The sequence below is a fragment of the Microtus ochrogaster genome, chromosome 18, assembly GCF_000317375.1.
Source record: "Microtus ochrogaster isolate Prairie Vole_2 chromosome 18, MicOch1.0, whole genome shotgun sequence".
Lineage (NCBI taxonomy): Eukaryota > Metazoa > Chordata > Mammalia > Rodentia > Cricetidae > Microtus > Microtus ochrogaster.
This window is the reverse complement of record NC_022020.1, coordinates 23964998-23984170: the sequence shown is the minus strand read 5'-3', so window position 1 is coordinate 23984170 and position 19173 is coordinate 23964998. Positions and strand designations below refer to the sequence as shown.

At 42.9% G+C, this 19173-nt stretch overlaps 1 protein-coding gene across 5 annotated transcripts in view; it reads left to right on the top strand.

Moving 5' to 3' along the window:
* Nucleotides 1-19173, top strand: part of Sil1 (SIL1 nucleotide exchange factor) — a 250806-nt gene that overhangs the window by 46369 nt on the left and 185264 nt on the right. Inside the window, exon 1 of one of the 5 annotated variants that reach the window (XM_026783660.1) lies at nt 781-865. The exons of 3 other annotated variants lie outside the window; for them this stretch is intronic. The gene's annotated coding sequence lies outside the window, so the exon portion shown is untranslated. Of the gene's footprint in view, nt 1-780; nt 866-6729; nt 6749-19173 lie in introns of those variants that run through there. One more of the 5 variants, XM_026783662.1, reaches the window with a different exon arrangement.

Sequence of the window (19173 nt, the reverse complement as noted above, 5' to 3'; positions counted from 1 at the left end):
GATCAAAACCCAGTGCCATTGTCCTTGGCTTCTCATCAGTCCTCATTGTCAGCCATGTTCAGAGAGTCCGGTTTTATCCCATGCTTTTTCAGTCCCAGTCCACCTGGCCTTGGTGAGCTCCCATTCTTTTCTACTTTTAATCTTCCAAGCTTACTTCTTCTTCCAGTAAGCCCTCTATGGCCCACATACCATGGTGGACAAATCTGCACTCTTGCCTGAAGGCTCTTTAACCTAGTATGTCCCTTGCCTTTCTGGGCGCTCCTAGGGAAGAACATCCCTGTTTGTTTATTCTCTGCACCCCCAGTATCTCTACATATTTAGGATGTTACAGGCATTGGCAAATATGTATGGAAGGATGTATGTCTTTCAGTTGGATGTGTTGAAGCGACAACTATGAATGTTCCAGGTTTGTTTTTCACCTTTTCATGACATATGAATTTTTGCTCTTCTTATAGCTCTCCTATTTGGGAAGGTGAATAATGTCTTTGCAAAAATACTTTTTTGAGGGGGGTTGGCCTGTTAACTGCTTATCGAGGGCTGAAATGGCTTTTGTGTAGGTGTAAACCTCCAGTAAGTGGACGGTGCATCAGTACTGTGTAGGCATAGTGTTTTGTGGTTTTTAGATGCGCCCCACAGCTCTGTGAATTATAAGCCTGGCTTCTCTGAAGCCAAGGCTTATGTCTTTACGGGTTGTTAAGGGAGTGGTTGCCTTTCATGGTGAGAACTTTGCAGTTTTGACTTCCTGAACCTAGTATTTTCTCTTGGCATTACCAGAGGCTGCTGTTGCTTTTTGATAGTCACCACAAGAGGAATCTGAGTGGTTGGAGGCAGAATGGAATGATGTCAGAGAATTGCTTCTCACTTGGTGAGTACATTGGAGAGACTGAGCAACAGAGACAGAAAAGTATGGTCAACTAAGACTGAGGTGGTTGCTCTTTATGGAAACTAGAATGAACGCGAGGTACTTGTTATAAAGCCAAGGCACGAGAGGACTGGGCATCTCTCATCCCTTGTTATTTTTCAAATGATGTTATCTTGGGGCTGGAGGGATGTCTCAGTGGTTAAGAGCACTGAGTTCTTGTCTAGAAAACCACCTGTAACTCCAGTTATGGATCCAGGGGACTCTGACACACTCTTCTGTCCTCCATGGGCACCAGGCACATGTGGTGCACAGACATACATGTAGGAAAAGCACCCGTGCACATAAAATAAAAATTAACAAAAATGTTGTCTTATAACCCGTTGGAGTTGTTTCATGACATATCTAAACTACAGGCTTTAAATGCTTTCTGATTTTTAGCCAGGATATACTCTGTCTAAAAGCAATTGATAAATGGACTGTTTTGAGGATATGGCATGTCATTCTTTTCTAGCTAATCTAGTTGAAGGAGAAGACTAGCTGGCAAGCCATCCCCATGGCACGCACTTTGGCAAGAGAGACTTAAGGGTCCTGCTGGCATCCCTATCACAAATTCACTCACTGGAACCCAGAATCCCTTTGCAAATTCCCGTCTTGGATGCTGCTGTTGCCTATCTGTACCTCTGTCAGTTGCAGGCTGATGACTCCTGGCAGGCTGGGATTTGGTTGGTGGCATCTTTCCGGGCCCCTTGACCCTACCTGCTGTTACAAATCCTGCTGTGCACCCTTATTCACATGCATGACTATTCCTTGATACACCACTTTTAAGAAGAACAGATACCAGATGGGAAAAGTAACTCCCTTAGGTTTATGTGTGCTTTAAAAAAACTACACTTTAAAAAAATAAATTGTAGCCACCTTTGGTGCTTTTCCATGCTCAGAATGTGTTTGTCTTATTCTTGCTGTCCTATGGAGACCAACAGAGCTGTAAAGAAAAGACACCCCCTTAGAAAACCCGGGCAACTCTTGGGGCATCCCCAGGAATATGCAGTGCATCTTTCTCCTCTCATGTCCTTCCGAGGCCAGGGCCTGGAGATGACTCCTCAGAGCACTGTGCTTTGTACTATTTTCTAAATAGCTTAACTAAGAGATCAAGGCTGTTTGAAGTTAAAGTGTTATATTGTTCAGATTAAAGCTTTTAAACTATCTGTTAATTGGGGTTTTAAAATACTGTTAATTGAACTCAATTTTGGTTACTGTAGTTGACATAGATACTGGACAAATGCCCATTCATTGTTGAGGCATTGGACATAGGTGAACATGGACTTGGAGAAGAGACAGCGCACAATTTACAGCTGCTGACATAATTCAGCTGTTTCCCCATGCTGATTGCGCTCCTCTGTAGTGCTGATGCAGTGAATTGGTAATGGGGTGAGCTCTTGCTGTGCCAATCAGGGTTGCAGTGAGGCTATTTGGATAGTTGGAATAGCTCTGAGATTGGGAGGACATTTAAAGTTTGAAGCTAATACCGTATTCTCCTTCAGCCCTAGCATAGGACCTAAGCTTTAGGCGTACTTTAATTTGAGGGCTGTATTCCCATCACGTAGACCGTGGTAGTGGAAGATCAGAAGTTCAAAGTTTAAGTTCTTTGACCATTTTCAAATAGAGTTTTTCTTTCTGTTGTTGAATTGTAGGAGGTGTTTTATCTATTGTGATATTGTATTCTTATCAGATATGATCTGCAAACATTTTCTACATTTTCTCCTGTCCTTCTTTTCCCCAGCAATGGGCATAAAAGACTTGGCCTTGCACATGCTAAGGAAGCTCTCTGCCAATTGAGTTATAGCCCCAAACTTTTTTTTTTAAATAAATGTTATGTTTTTGATACAGTAAAGTTTATGAAGCATAAAATTTGAAAATAATTATGGTTATATGCGTTGTGTATGTGTGTCTGCATGTGTATGCGTGAGGCCAGAAGAAAGCCCTGGATCCCTTGGAGGAATTGCAGGTTCTTTTTTTAAAAATATTTTTTATTATTTTTATTGAGCTATACATTTTTCTCAGCTTCCCCCTTCCTCTCCCTTCCATTCTACCCTCTCCTGTGACCCCCACATTCCCAATTTACTCAGGAGAGCTTGTCTTTTTTTTTTTCTCCCTCCTATGTAGATCCATGTACGTCAACTCCTAGTGTCCTCTTTGTTGTCTAGGTTCCCTGGGGTTGTGGACTGTAGGTTGGTTTTCTTTGCTTTATGTCTAGAAGCCACCTATGAGTTAGTACTTATCATATTGTCTTTCTGGGTCTGGGTTATCTCACTCAATATAGTTTTTTCTAGATCCATCCATTTGCCTGAAAGTTTCAAGATGTCATTGTTTTCTTACTGCTGTGTAGTACTCCGTTGTACATGGACCACATTTCTTTATTCTTCAGTTGAGGGGCATCTAGCGTGTTTACAGGTTCTGCAATTACAAATAATGCTGCTATGAACATAGTTGAGCAAATGCCCTTGTGGTACAATTGAGCATCCTTTGGGTATATACCCAACAGCAGTATTGCTGGGTCTTGTAGTAGATTGTTTTCTAATTTTCTGAGAAATCGCCATAATGATTTCCAAAGCAGCTGTACCGGTTTGCACTCCCACCAGCATCCACACCTCTCCAGCATAGGCTGTCATCATTTTGTGTGTGTGTGTGTGTGTATATGTGTGTGTGTGTGTGATCTTGGCCATTCTTATAGGTGTAAGATGGAATCTCAGAGTTGTTTTGATTTGTATTTCTCTGATGGCTAAGGATGTTGAGCATTTCCTTAAGTGTCTTTCAAGCATTTTAGATTTGCCTTTTGAGAGTTCTCTGTTCAGGTCTGTACCCTGTTTTTTGAATTACAGGGTCTTTTGGGCTATCTGGGCTACTGGGATCTGAACTCTTGTTTTCATAACTGAGCAGCAAATGATTTTAATTTTAACCTTTGAGCCATCTCTCTAGCTACAAGTTTTTAATGTTATTAAAGTTCATCTTACCTATTGTTTTCTTGTATTACCTATGATTTTGTTGTTAAACAGTTGTCAAATTAGCCTCATGAAAGTGTTTTCTGTTTTTGTTTTTTTGAGACAGGGTTTCTCTGTAGCTGAAAGTGTGTCTTGTCTTCTAAGAGTTGTATAGTCTTTATCTTTTAAATTAGGTCTTTGATCCATTTTTCAAGCCTTGTGAGCTGTGGAGGTGCTTGCCATGAGGACTGACAACTGTCAATCCCTAGGACCCATGTGGTGGAGGGAGAGAGTGAACTCCCCTGGGTTGTCCTCTGAGGACCATCCACGTGCTATAGCATAGGCACCCGTATACATGCACATATGTGTGTATGCATGGATAGAAACAAAATGTTTTTTAAAAGTCAGTTGTCTGTAGATGTTTTCTTGACTTTAGTTTATATGTTTATCTTATGTTAGTTCTTAATTTTTTTAATTGAGCTTTGTCATAAGTTTTAAAATCAGGACTTGTAAATTCTTCAACTTTTGTCTCCTACTTTCTTCTTTTTTTAAGATTGTTTTGAGTATTCAGGGTCCTTTAAAACACCATATGAATTTTATGATATATGTACACACACACACACACACACACACACTATTTCCATAAAAAATGCTACTGGGAATTTGAGAGGAATTGTGTTGAATCTGTGCCTTGCTTTGTGTGGGATTGTCATTTTGACAGTGTTAAATCTTTTAATCCACCCCAAGATGTCTTTGTTTATTTAGATCTTTTTAATTTTGTTAGCAGTGCTTTATAGGTTTTACTACACAGTCTTTCACCTTCTTTGTTAGATTTCTATTTTATCCTTTTTGGTAATATTTTAGGTAACATTGCTCTATTTTTTTTCAAGACAGGCTCCAAAGTGTAGCTTTGGAGCCTGTCCTGGAACTAGCTCTTGTAGACCAGACTGGCCTCGAACTCAGAGAGATCCACCTGCCTCTGCCTCCGTGCTGTAATAAAGGTGTGTGCCACCACTGGCTGGCATCCATCCATCCTCCCTCCCTCCTTCTTCCTTCCTTTTCGGCTTAGTTTTAAATTATGTGTACCTGTGTGTGTCTGTGTGGGTCATTGAGATCAGGTGCTCTGGAAGCAGTGCTTCAGGCGTGCGGAGCTGCCTGGTGTGGGTGCTGGTGACTGAACATGGCTCCTCTGTAAGAGCAGTGCATGCTCTTACCACAGAGCCATCTCCAGCCCTGTTTTCATCCCTTTGTTGAAAGCTCACTGCTGGTGTATAAAGAATACAACTATTTTCCTCCTACATTTAGGAACTCTAGCAGAATCTCTGGTTGATTCTCTAGTTTTTGTTTGTTACTTGTAAGATTGCGCAGTCTTCAACTAGAGATAATTTTCCGTTGCTCTTTCTGTTTCAGATGCCTTTCCTCCTTAATTGCTCTATTATTGTGCATATTAGAAGTGGTCAAAGCAGTTACTCTGTGCCTGATTTTAGATGAAGGACTTTCAGCCTTTACCAACGAATACAGTAGTAGCTATAGGCTTTTCATGTTTGTTCCTCGTCATATGGGTCTACTCTATTTCTGTTTACTTTGTTTAGTACTATGAAGGGTGTTGGATTTTAAGTGCTTTTTCTCTACCAGTTGAGATGATCATGTGCCTCCCACTTCTCTTAAACTTCCCAAGACAAATATGATTTGATCATGTATAAGTCTCTTAATATGCTGTTAAAAATGGTTTACTAATGTTATGTTCAGTCTTTTTACATCTATGTGCCTATGGGGGGGCCTGTAATTTTCTTGTAATGTCGTTGTCCAGCTTTAATATCAGGGTCAGGCTGATCTCATAAAATGAAAAAAGAACTGTTCTGTTATGCTTTATGGAAGATTTTAGAAGGCTTTGACTACTGCTACCTTTTATTTATTTAAACCATTCTTTGTCTGTGTGTGATATATCTGTATCAATGACCCGCCCCCACCTCCCTACCCAGGATTTTCTTTTTTTTCGTCACCCATCCCCCCTACAGGAATGCTGGGATTGCAGACATGTAGGTTACCATGTCTAGCTGGGTTTTTGTTTGTTTTTAAATGTGGGTTTTGAGAAGTCACACTCAAGTGTCCATGGTCGCATGTCAAGCACTGCTCACAGAGCCGTCTCCCCAGCCCTCTGCTTTCATTCTTAACCCTCACTTTGCTGACCATTAGGTCTTGGCATCCTTTGTCCAGTACCTCCTGTTTGAAGCTCTAGCCTTGAAGCTGGGTCAAGTCCACTTTTTCATACTTGCTTTGACACTTTTGACCACTTTTCTGGGGAGCCAGCCACACTGATGATTCTTCAGACTCAGACTGGAGGCTGCCCTGGCAAGTAGGGTTAAATCCTAGCTTTCCCCATGTTTCCTTGGGCTGATGATGGATGGTCTGACCAGGCCTCTAAGTTATCCACGAGATCATCAAAAGAGAACTTATCTAACTGTTCCTTGTGTAGTTAACATTTCAGGATAAAGACTCCACTGAGCACAGCTTTCCATAACTCCAGGTTTGTACATGACCATAGAGATGGCCACACATACTTTGTTTAAACTAGTAATCCATATATATAACAGCTCTGCTTCTTCTACTCAGTATTTTGAGAGGGAGTACATTTTGAGACAGGGTCTCACTATGTAACTCTAGGTGGCTTAATATTCTCCAGGTAGACCAGGCTGGCCTGGAACTTCCAGTGACCCTTTGACTTGTCTCATCAGTAATAATTTATGTACCTGTTTTTATCGATCACAATAGACATTTTTTAAAAAATATTTTTTGTGTGTATAGGTGTTTTTCCTGCATGTGTGTCTGGATACCATGTGTGTGCCACTGCCCATGATTGCTAGAAGGCATCAGATTTACTACGACTGGAATTACAGAGAGCTGCCATGTGGGTACTTGGAATTGAACCCAGATCATCTGAAATATCAGCCAGTGCTCTTAAGTGCTGAGTCATCTGTCCAGTCCCTAAAAACAATTTTTAAAATAGCTAATCATTTGCTAGTACGTTTTTTTAAAATGTTTTTACTTTTGCTCAATCAACAGAATGTGTGTGTGTGTGTGTGTGTGTGTGTGTGTGTGACAATGTTGGAATCTGAAGATAAAAGCTCAGGCAGACAATTATCCCTCACTCTTGCGGACTTGCTAGTCAGATGGATTTCAGTTGTGACAAGCCTGTGAAGTAGAGCCTGACTACCCAAGAGAGCACAGTGTTCTGGTCTCCTTTCTATTGCTGTGCTAAAATACTTGGGCTAAAAGCAATTTAGGGGAAGAAAGGGTTTCGTAGGATGAAACGGTCACAGTCCATCATTGAGAGGAATCAGGTCAAGAACCTGAAAGCAAGACTCTTGTTATTTCACACAGCATTTTCTCCAATCCAGGGACTCATTTACTGTCAAGGAAGTACAGCAGAAATCATGGAAGAACACTGCCTGCTGCTGCCTTCTCTGGCTTGCTTATCTAGCTTCCTGATATAGCCCGAGACTACTTGCCCAGGGAATGGATTTGCCCACAGTGGCCTTCTCACAAAAGTTAACAATCAAGACAAGGACAGACATGCTCACAAACCAGCCTGATAAACACAGTTAATTCAGTTTAGACCTTCTCCAAGTGATTCTAGAGTATGCCAAGTTGACAGTTAATGCTAACTAGGAAACCTTGGGTAGGCCCCTTTTATCTTTCTCTTCTTTTCCATTTTTGGACAGACTTATGTTTGTGAGGCTGGCCTTGAGGCTGTGCTCCCACTTTTACTGGCTCTGCTGGGATTATAGTCTCACCTCCCATCCCCCATTTTGTCACTTTTAATGTTTCAAACTTTACATCAGCATATATTGTCCATAAATAATTGGTCTGATGTCATTTTCATACATGTATATAATACATTGATCATATTCACCCCATTGCCTTTTTCCTCCATCTTTTTTATTGAAATAGTCTTGATTAGAACTCAATAGAAGTCTGCTGTGTCTCAAACTTCCTGCCTGTCTCTGAAGTGCTGTTATTACAGGCTTGTCCCACTGTGTCCATCTTTGTCTTCTGAGATGCAAAGGAGAACTTTTGGCAGAATAGTGGCAGTTTCACTTACAATGAGAATCTCAGTAAAGCCCAAGAAGGCTCTCCTGGGAGCATGGCAGAGTAGCTCTGAAATAAGGCTGCAGCAGCCTAGAGGACCGACGGCCGTTTCCTAGGCAATACTCTGCTTAATATTTTTAGCGTGTGGTCACGGCAGAACTAAATGTAGTTTCTGATCCCAAATTGGTAATAAATGTAGATATATTTAGAGTCAGAAACAATGCATTTACAATTCTCTGCTTCCTAATTGTGTGCCAAGTGCTGAGTTTAGGTTTCTTTGTTTCTTGGCTACCTACCCAGCCACCCACCATCTTTGGGAGACGATGCCTGATTTTCTCTGGGTGTTGGGTGGGATTGTGAAGCCCATGAGTTATGGCTCTCTGAGTTATGTTGAGAAGCATCTGATTTTTTTTGTGTTTCTTCCCACGTATGTAAATGTGTATGTTTTAAAATTCATCTCCCTTTCAAATTTTAAGGATGTGGTATCATAAATAGCTGTGGGCTCTTAGGCACTTTACAAATAAACTATAATGCTTTGGTTACCTGAAGACATTTGTAGTCACCACGGGTAGTTGTAAGTTCTGTGGTTGATAGCCTACCCTCTCATATTGCTGCAAAGTGGTTTTTACAAGAAAATGCCCCCCCCCTTTTTGAGTGGCCTCTGTAAGTTAAGGAGGAGTCTAGTTGTTTGTCTTACAATTACAAAGTTGTATTTCAAGTTGCCTACAGTAGTGTCTCTTTGGGGACTTTCTTTTAAATAATTGTACTGCCTTAAATGTGGAAAGCTTCATGTCTGTTGATTGTGAGCAGGATTTGAAGCCTCTTGATGTCAGCAGTGGTAGGTTTGGTAGATTCTGTTCCATAGAAAATGGTCCACGAGGCTCAGGATACTGAGGCTAATGCTACAATGTATCTGTGTGGGGCTGGAGAGATTAACAGCTCGTAGAGGACCTGGTTCCCAGCACCCACATGGCAGCTAACAACTGTCTATACCTCCATTTCCACATGACCTGTGCCCTCTTCTGGCCTCTGATGGCACTGTATGCATGTACACTTACATACATGCAGGCAAAATGCTCATACACATAAAAAATAAAGATAAGTAAACATATAAACTTAAAAACATATACACACTTGGTATCTGTGTGAGTATGAATACCAAGTACTTATAAACCAGCACAGAATAAGAGTTGGTATGTTTTTGGGTTTTGTTTTTTTTTTTTTTGAGACAGGGTTTCTCTGTGGCTTTGGAGCCTGTCCTGGAACTAGCTCTGTAGACCAGGCTGGTCTCGAACTCACAGTGATCCGCCTGTCTCTGCCTCCCGAGTGCTGGGATTAAAGGCGTGTGTCACCATCGCCCGGCAAGAGTTGGTATGTTATTTGAAGCTATGAACTGGAGGTTTCCCTTCCTCCAGACTCTTCTGGTCCCACTAAGAGATGCTGCTGTCCTCTGAAAGCCTAGAGGCATTAGGAGAAAGGAATGATGAATTCTGATCCCTGCTCTGCTGTGCCTGTTGTGGCTTCTGCTGAAATCCCTGATACTCTTTAGAGATACAAAAGCATCAGCAGGAATGTGAAGACAGAACTAAGTCATTAGGAAGCTGAACTCTGAAGCATCTTTCAGCTTTTGACCAGCTGGCTCTAACTCTGAGGGAAAGACCAGTATCACTTAGGTTTCAGTGTGTGTGCCCATCCATTGTATAGTCCAGGTTTGTGGGTAACTTGTGGCTCAGGACTGGGCTCCAGGCAGGGGTCGGATGGTGGCAGAGTCCTTACTACTTTGTTCTGTTCAGAATTTCCTCTAATAATAGATATTTAACTACAAGCTTTTTAATTCTTATTTTGTTAAGAAAAGATCATACCATGTAGCCCTAGCTGGCCTGGAATTCGTTACATAGACCAGGCTGGCCTCAAGCTTAGAGAGAGCTGCCTGGCTCTGCTCCCTGAGTGCTGGGATCAAAGGTTTGCACCACAATGCTATGCTCAGCTCCAAGATTCTTTGACGTCCACTTTGTGTCAGGCACTGATCTCTATATTTTGTTATCTCATTTAATCTGATAACTGTACTACCAAGTAGTTATTATCAGGTCTTTGTGTATAAAGATGACAATGTTGATCATCTATCCCAAAGTCACACGGCTAGTCAGTCATACCCGAATCAATCCAGAGTTGTCATATTGACATGTCAGAGCCACCTTGGGGCTGTTGTGGAGAGTAAAGGAGCTCAGCACTGTGCTTAGAACATTGTACTGGAGTAGAGGTGAGACGGAGTGGAGTTTCTTGTAACTTTTATTGTTATTAGCACTAACTGATCATTCTCAGGACCTCAGGCAGCACCAAGGAATAATTATAAATGAGTGTGTTCTTGCCACTCTGTTAAAAGCTTGTCTAGTGGAAGGCATATTGACCAGGCTTACCCTACACCCACCCCTGCCTGTGTGCTGTGTGTGTGCCACAGTAGCTTGGGCATGATAGAAGCAGGTCTAGCCACAAGAGGGCCCCAGTAGGCTCATTTAAAAATTTGTCATAACACAAAGCATTATTATTTATTTATGTTATTTCAGAACAAATAAAATGATGGATCCAGTTTCTGTGGCTGATTTCACAGCCCTGGATCTTACACTCTATTGCTCTCTGGCTGCCTGAACTCTGGCTCGTTACTTAACCTCTGAATTTTTGTCTCCTTGTGGGTAAACCGAGCTGCACGTTAGAAACACCTCGGAGGGTTATTGTGGAGAGTAAAGGAGCTCAGCACTGTGCTTAGAACGGAGACAGTGTTCCATAAATGTTGCATGTACTTATTATTTGACAGAATTTATTTTCCTCTGGGATGCTTAGTTATTGTGTTGGAAGACGGGGGAAGGAGTCTGACTGATGCTGCGTTCTACAGTTGTACTCAGTACAACTCAACCAAGAACAAAGCTGCTGAGCAGACTGGGACGTGGCTGGGGCTCAGAGTACACGGAATTATGTCTGACATGAGTGTCTCCTTGGAGAATTTGCTCCCGTTTCTCATGTCTCTGATGGTGTGGCTGCTCCTCACTGTCCCGGGAATGTGTGCTCTGGGACATGGCTGTGTGTTACTGTAGGAACCTGCTCCAAGGCATTGGAGAACCCTTCTGTCATACTATTGAAGTGTACCTTTTAAAATTAAGAATCCAGTGGGATACTGAAAATGGCCTCCATTTGTTTTTAAACTTCATTGTTACACGTGGCTCCTCTTTGAATGACCCTCTGGCTGCCTCATTACCAAATCCAGTGATCAACTCCTCGTTTGGCATTGCTATTTACAACTTGGTTTTTCCTGTGATTCGCTCTTCTCTCTTTAATATATTTATTTTTATTATTTTTAATTATGTGTAAGTGTATGTATCTTCATGTGGGTATGTGCATGTAAGTGAAGGTGCCCACAGAGGCCAGAGGTGTCGGAACCCCTGGAGCTGGTTTACAGATGGTTCTGAGCTATCTGACATGGGTGTTAGCAACTGAACTCCTCCGGAAGAAAGCAGATGCTCTTAATTGCTGAGCCATCTTTCCAACACCTCCTCCTTCTCTTTTTTTAAAAATATTTTAATTTATTCTTTGACAGATTTTCCAAGTACTGGGGGGGCAGAGGCAGGTGAATCTTTGTGAGTTTGAGGCTAGCCTGGTTCCAGGACCAGCCAGGGCTACACAGAAAAAACCTGTCTCGAAACAGACAAACAGAAAGACATGTGTTTTGATTATAACCACTCCTTCTTAGCCCATTTTTACCCTTTTCTGTTTTCTCTGAGTCCCTTTTTTCCCAACAAGTTCCTCTCCTACTTTCATGTCTTCTTTTTTTTTTTTTTTTTTTTTTATGACTCAGTTTAATTCTGGTTGCTTGTATGAGTATAGATTTTGGGTTACTTCCTAGAACATGGATAACTTACCAGTGGCTATACCACCGAAGAAAAACAACTCCCCCAGTAGCTAGCTATTATCTGCCAATAACTCTTCAGCTAGGGTGGGATCTCATGAGTCCCTCTCCCATCTGTGTTGGAGTTGACTGGCTTGGTCTTAGGTAAGTCTTATGCACTTAACCACAGCTGCTGGAGTTCATGTCCAGAAGAGGGTGTTTCTCAGCACTCTTTGCCATCTTCTGGCTCTCCCCACCCCATGTTTGGTGGTGTTCCTGGAGCCACAGAGGAGTGTGTGTGCATGTATATGTGACGATGCAGATGTCCCACTTAGGGATACTCCACAGCACTCAACAGTCAGTTTTCCCTAGAACTTTGACCAGGTTTAAGTCTGCTTTAGCTGTGCCTACTACAAAAGGTTTCGCTGATGAAGGTTGAGACCAGCACTAATTTATGGATTTAAACACATATTAAAGGCAGTTTGCTAGCAGGTCCACTGCCAAACCACAGCAGATTCCGCACTAGGGCCTATGACTCTTTAGTCATGGACTTTTGACCAGATTTACAGTACCAGTTATGCATTCCCTCCTGTGGAGTGGGTCTCAAATCCAGTTAGAAAGCAGTTAATTCCCCTCATATGGTCATGCCACTATTGCCCCAGTGGTTACATTTTGCCTGGTAAGCTGGTTTTATAGCACTCCAGTTCAGGCCACTGTTGGATAAGATCATTGATGATGATTTTTTTCCCCACAGCACCTTGCAGTAGTACGAAAGCTGGCCAGCGTGGAGTAAGTTCTCAGATCAATCCCAGCCTGGCTTTTGTCCTACATCCAGTGTGTGATAGCTTCAGCATGAGAGCTGACCATCTTCTTCGGTGTGTAACCAAGACAAATAATGCTAGCCTCTATTATTGTGGGTGCTCCTGGGAACTCCCTGTCACGGGAGGGTGTCTCATACTTGGCACTGGGATTTTCATTTAATAACCCAGGTTTCTAGGAGCAGCACTATTGATCCGTGCAGTCTCTGCTCTCCTGGACTGTGTGATTCAGCACACTCGTCTCATTGCTGCTTTTCTTTCCCTAACCTGACATGGACACTGAGGACTGTTCTTGGTCTGCTGTCCTTTGCTCTGAGGTTTCTCCATAGGACAGTGCCTCTACTCTTGTTTTGGTCCTCACTCCTGTTCTGATGGCACCAAAGTCCTTGCCCTACTCACTTCCCTTTCTATTTCCAGCAGAACCTTTATGAATCTCCTGCTATGCTCTGTGGCCGATGGAGCAGCTGCCTTGTCATCTGGATTCAGCAATCCAAATGAAGACTGAGCTTTAGCTTCCAACATTCAGATTCTTTGAAGGCTGAGACCAATCTGGATAGAGACAGGCGAGGCTTTCTTTTATTCAATCATTTATTTGTCTCTTGATTGCTCTTATATATAGCCATTATCTTTTGTCTCTAAGATTGCAATTTTCTGATAATCTATTTAGCTTCTTTCTTGAAAATATGTACGTCATTCTCCTAGAGTGGGCATGAGGTGGGTCATGTCCTCCCACCTCTTTGAGTACAAAGGATTAAAAAGAGCCAAGAATGTGTCTTCATTGCTTTTACTTCTCTTCTTCCAGAGCTCTTATTCCAGGTGGACCCGTAGAACTCTCTTGGCCCCTGTGTCCTCTGGCAGAGCCAGAGTCTGTTCTTGTGCTGCTGTAGGAAAGGCCTCTTGGGCTGTCTCTTCAGCCCTCTTCAGAGAAGAACAGGCTTGTGTGCAGTGGAAACTGTCTTCCAACAGTCTCTTACTTTTGCTTTTGACTGCCTTGGATTTAAGAGAAGTTGTTATTTGATTCACCCTAGGAATGACCTTTCTACTTGGGGAAATATAGTGCACAAATGGCCAGTTCTGAGTCCAGTCTGGCCAGCTAGTGGGTGGACTACTGTTAGCTGCCGTATTTCTTTTGATAGTCAAAGACTCTGTCTTTCTTGACTTTGTGCTTAGTTTGTATCTTGGGAAGCCTATTTGTCTGACCACTCCGAACCTAGTTCTTTTGTCCTTCCAGTTATTTTTAACATTTCTCTTCTTTCCTTAAGCCTTGCTACATTGTTCCTCTATGTCAGGGATGTCCTTTCAATATCCCCTTTGCATTTCCTATTTATCTGCTTAGATTAGATGGTGAGCCTCTGTTTGTGAGGTGAGTGATGGTGTGTCCGCGTTTGTACGGCCCGTATATAGTAATGGACTGTGTCTGTGGGAAGAGCGCATCCTCTAGCCTTCAGTCTGAAAGCGCAGGATTGTTTCACAGCTGGTTCTGCAGCTGGCGGTTCTGTGTGCTTGGGCCTGGCTCTGGGTGCTAGTGTGCTGAGAAAGCTCTGAGTGGATTGGGTCTGCCTGGGACTTCAGCTCTGAACTGGCTGTGCTCAGGTGTGGAGATTTTTTTTTTAATATCTGTTTTCTTCACCTCCCGGGAGCAGGTACACAACTAAAGCCTCATGTGTCAGCTGGAAACTGTGGATCTTGGAAGCGCGAGGTGTGGGCTCTGGAATGTGATTCTGGGGTTCCTGGCTTGCCCTCATTGACTGGGCAGTGGAGGGATAGCTAAGTGCCCCTAAACCCTTCCCTTCCATTACCTATTTATTCCCCCTGTCCACTCTTTGAAGTAGAAACTCTTATTATGATCATTTTATAGGTGAGAAAAGGAAAGCCTAGCAAAGTTGTCTTTAATTTTTTATTACATTTGTTTCTTTATTATGTGTGTGGTGCATGTGTGCCACGGATTGTGCTATGTCAGAGGGCAGCTTGTGGGAGTCCTCTCCTGCCGTGGGGGTCTAGCAAGTGCCCTTACCCAGTGAGCCACCCTGCTGGCTTTCTAAAGTTGTGTCTAAGATCAACTGTCTAGGAATTCATCAGAATTGATTTTTTTAGATCTGTCTTACTCTAAATCATTGTGCTATGCTTTCTACCCAATCTTTTTATCTTTTCAGTTTTTTTTCTTATAAAATACAATTGGAATTCTTCCCTTTTCCCTTTTTTTCTAGAAGATGAGGAAAACAATCAGTATCTGTGTACTGTAGGTAGGACCAAGTTCCAGAGAGTTCAAGGTGGGCTGCTGGTGTGACGAGCCTTGTCCTGGATATTTTCATATGTTCAGCCTCTCTCATCCCCATGCCCTGTTCCCGAGGCTTGGGGCAGCCACTATTTATGTTAGCCAGCCATGTCAGAACGTGCGTGAACCCAATAGTCCCCTCTCCCTCCCTTTACTGGCTGCTTGTCTTCTATCCTCAGAAAAGACTAAAGTTACTGGAGGTAGTCTTGTTCACACAGGGCCCAGACCTCTCCTCTAGTCTGTGCAGTGGATTAGAGGACAAAGCAGCCTGAGGTACGAGGGAGGTGGAGCTCCAAGGCCTTTCCTCTATGTTGCCCCAGCATTTGTTCTGGGCCACAGTAAACTGACAACACAGATTGCCCCGCCTACAAATGGCCTTCTGGAGACCTATTGTCTCCCTTGTCTCCGAGCACTTAAGGAAAGAGTTACGGGGAGGGGGAGGCGCTGACAAAGTTCCTCTTTCCTGGACTGAGAGGTGCTGAAGTTGGATGAAGGCCAAACACGTAAAGTTTGCAGATCTGTTCTCTGTGAAGGCCAAGTGAGATGGGAGGCTTTGTTTGGCAGGCCATGCAGGGTAAACTTGGCATTGTGGGCAGCAAGTGCTTTGGGAGGGCACTCTCCTCAGGCCTAGTGGGATGCTATGAATTTGGCTTTATGTTCAAGCTCCCTTTGGTGGTCCCAGCTGCCTGATTTCTTGCTTGCAATTCTCAGGTCATCTTGGCAAAGTGCAGCTAGGTGCTCCTTCCTCCACTTGTTCCTTCTCCCTCTGCCTCAACTTCGGCCAAAGCTCAGGGCAAGCTTTTCTGGCATTCTCTCTACCAAAACCAAGGGACTTGGCTGCAAGCCAGGCCTTAAAGGACAGACACTTACCCCTGCTACATGCTGCAGGGTTTGTGCTTCTTCTCTGGGCATCGCAGCAATGCCTGGGGAACTCATTCTTCTACCCAACCTCACTTTCCCTCTCTCCTCAGTCTTCCCAATAGCCCACTGAACTCCATGCCTGCTGTCTTTTGTGGGAAAACGGATGGAAGCAATAAGTAGGTCAGGTGTGTGGTCCTTGTGGAATTATTGAGGGGAGATGAAGGATCCATTTTTCAATTGATCTCTCATCCTTTGTATTGGCAGCAGTGTTCCTGCTGGCATGAGAGCCCTGCGGGAGCTGCCATTTCTCTGCCCTCTATTCCCCTTCCTACTCTAGGAGCTGCTGTGTGCATTGGCTGTCCCTGACCTACTGTTCTCAGTCTCTTCTGGGCCTCTTGTTTATTTGTCATCTTGCCCTTGACTTCTCATTTGTTTTTACCATCGCCGGTCCCATGTTTATCTCTGGCTGTCGGAAGGGAATACCTGACTGCGTGTGCACATGCATATATGCATGAACACTATCACATGAGGAAGGACATGTGTGGCTTTGGGGTTAATGCGCTTTCTCCCCCCACCCCACTTCCTTTCTTTTAAGATAGCTTCTCACTCTGTGGTCCAGCAGACTAGCCTTGAGATCTTAGTGATCCTCCTGACTGAGCCTTCCAAGGGCTAGGATTGCAGATGTGAGCTACCATGGCTGGCTATTTCCTTTTGTTTTATGTTCTAATAGTGCTAGGTCCCTCTCATTATCCTGCGTCTCAAGTCAAGGTTGCGGGGATAAGAAGGATAAAAGCATTTGGAAGCTCTAGGACTGTGTCCTCTTGAGACCCATCTCCCTGGGCTTCCCTAGCCTCTCTTAATGTGGCAACCCCTTCCCTTATTCATCCTTAGCTAGCTTGGCACCTCTCCATCACCCTGGACATGAGCAGACACCTGCTCAGAACAGTGCAGTTGCTGTGAACCCATTCTCTGTCTCTCAGTGTGATTGGTGCCCCCAGGAAGCCAGGATGCTGGGAGGAACTTGTGTGGCACTCAGCAGTTCCATTTTGTGATAAAAAAAATGGAGAGGGAGACTGGCAGAAAGCAAAAGCTGTTGCTGCTGGGTGAGTGGAGCAGCTATTTTTAGTCCTAAGCCTTTGCTTTTCCGTTTGGCTGTGCTTTTTTAGCACAGTGCTGGTCCAGCAGGGCTGTTTTCTTTCAAGGCTGCAGATGTCCTTAGGGAAGGTTTCTGTCTGCCCCTAGGAAGACATGGGCTGGCCAGAGGGGTAATAACTTCCGAGAGTGGATCCAGGCAGAACTGAGTCCATCTTGGGGCAGTATGTGAGGGAGTCAGAGCAGGGTGGAGTGTGGCAGGGATGGGGAGAGAAGTGTAAACATCATACTCTTCAGAAATCCTCCTCTGTAATTCGCTTACACCATTACCAAGTAAAATGCTGAGCGAGTCCCATCAGAGCTGAGGGTTGTGCATGAAACCCTTTCCAAGAGTCTGGGCTAATACATTCTGAATTCTTCTGTTGTTCTTGCTTAATGTTTGCCTTCCTGCCTCTTGTAGATTATGTGCTAGTTTTGGTAAAGTTGCCCTGTTTTCTGTTCTACTGAACAACTTTTGTTATAAATTTTATTACTACTCTAAAATAGAAGCTCTCTTTCTATTAAGCATGAATTCCCTACTCTCCCTTTCTTTAACCCCTGAAGGTGGATTCTGTGTTCTTTCTTTGTGATTTCTAGATATTTCTTGAAGGTGGAATCATATATGTCATTTTGTGTCCGGGTTATTTCACTTGATGTAATGTTTTGAGGCTTATTTGTGTTGCTGTATGTATTCTCACCTTTTTATATGGCTGGGCAATAGTCCATTGTTTATATAGTATATTTTAAAATTTTTGTGTTTATTCCTTTAACAGGATCTTATACATATGCAGTCTGGTTTTGAACTCACTATATAGCTAAGGCTGGCTTTGAAGTCTTGATCCTTCTCTTTGTACCATCCAGCTACTGGGATTACAGTTGTGAATCACTGTGCCAGGCTAAATGTCTATCTGTTGTTGGACACCTGGGTTAGCTCTACTCTTTGAGAACTGTGAATAGCGTCTTTGAATATAGATGCATAAGTAACTGCTTGAATTCCTACTTCTTAGCTCCTTTAGGTGTACTCCTAGGAGAAAAATTGGTATATAGCTTTTTTTTTTAAAAACAGGGTGTCACTATGCAGTTCAGGCTGGCATTAAATTCTTGATCCTTCTATCTGGCTTAAATTTAGAGGTTTTGTTTGTTTGTTTGTTTTTATTTTGTTTTATATTTATTTTGATTTTAACTACATGTACTTATGTGTCAGTGTGGGTATATGAACACAAGTGTAGGTGCCACAGAGGCCAAAAGATGGCATCAGCTTCCCCAGAGCTGGAGTTACAGGGGATTGATAGCCACCTGACATGGGTGCCAGGAGCTGAAACTGAGTCTTCTGCAAGAGCAGTGCAGACTTTTTGTTTTGAGACAAGGTCTTACCATGTAACTCTGTTGTCCTGGAATTCACTAGGTAGACCAGACTGGCCTTGAACTCACAAGAGATGCTCCTACCTCTGCATTTTGAGTGCTGGAATTCAAGGCATGGAACCACCACGTCTGGTCAATATATACTTTTAACTTGTAAGTCATTTCTCTGACCACACATGTAGCTTAAAATTCTCTTTCTCTCTCATATATATATGAATATATTAAATATATTCACATATAAACATCAATTTAATATACATAAATTAATATATATTTAATATCAGTCTCTCTCTCTATATATATGTTAAGTTGGTGTTGGAGATTTGGCTTAGGGGTTAAGAGCATTGACTCTTCTTCCAGATGACCTAGGTTTGATTCCTAACACCCACATTGCAGCTCATAATTGTCTGTAACTCCAGTCACAGGGATCTGATGCCCTCTTCTTGGTCCTTGAGGGTACTATATGCATATGTAGTACAGACATACACATGGGCAGAATACACATACACATATACCTAAATAAAATAATTAAAAAGTTATGGTTATATATTGTATTGAGAGGGCACAAGCATATTATGGTACATGTACGGAGGTCAGAGGACAACTTTATCGAATCAATTTTCTCCTACTTTGTGAGGTTCTAGGGATCAAACTCAGGTGATCACATGTGTGGCAAGCGTATTACCTGATGAGCCATCTCACTGGCTCAAATGTCTTTTGAAAAACCGAATTGTGTTACAATGTGACCATGATGCTTTACATTCCCCTCGATAGTTATGATGACTTCATTTAATCCTTATCAAAGTGTTTATTATCAGCTGAGCGGTGGTGGCGCACGCCTTTAATCCCAGCACTCGGGAGGCAGAGACAGTCGAATCTCTGGGAGTTCGAGGCCAGCCTGGTCTACAAGAGCTAGTTCC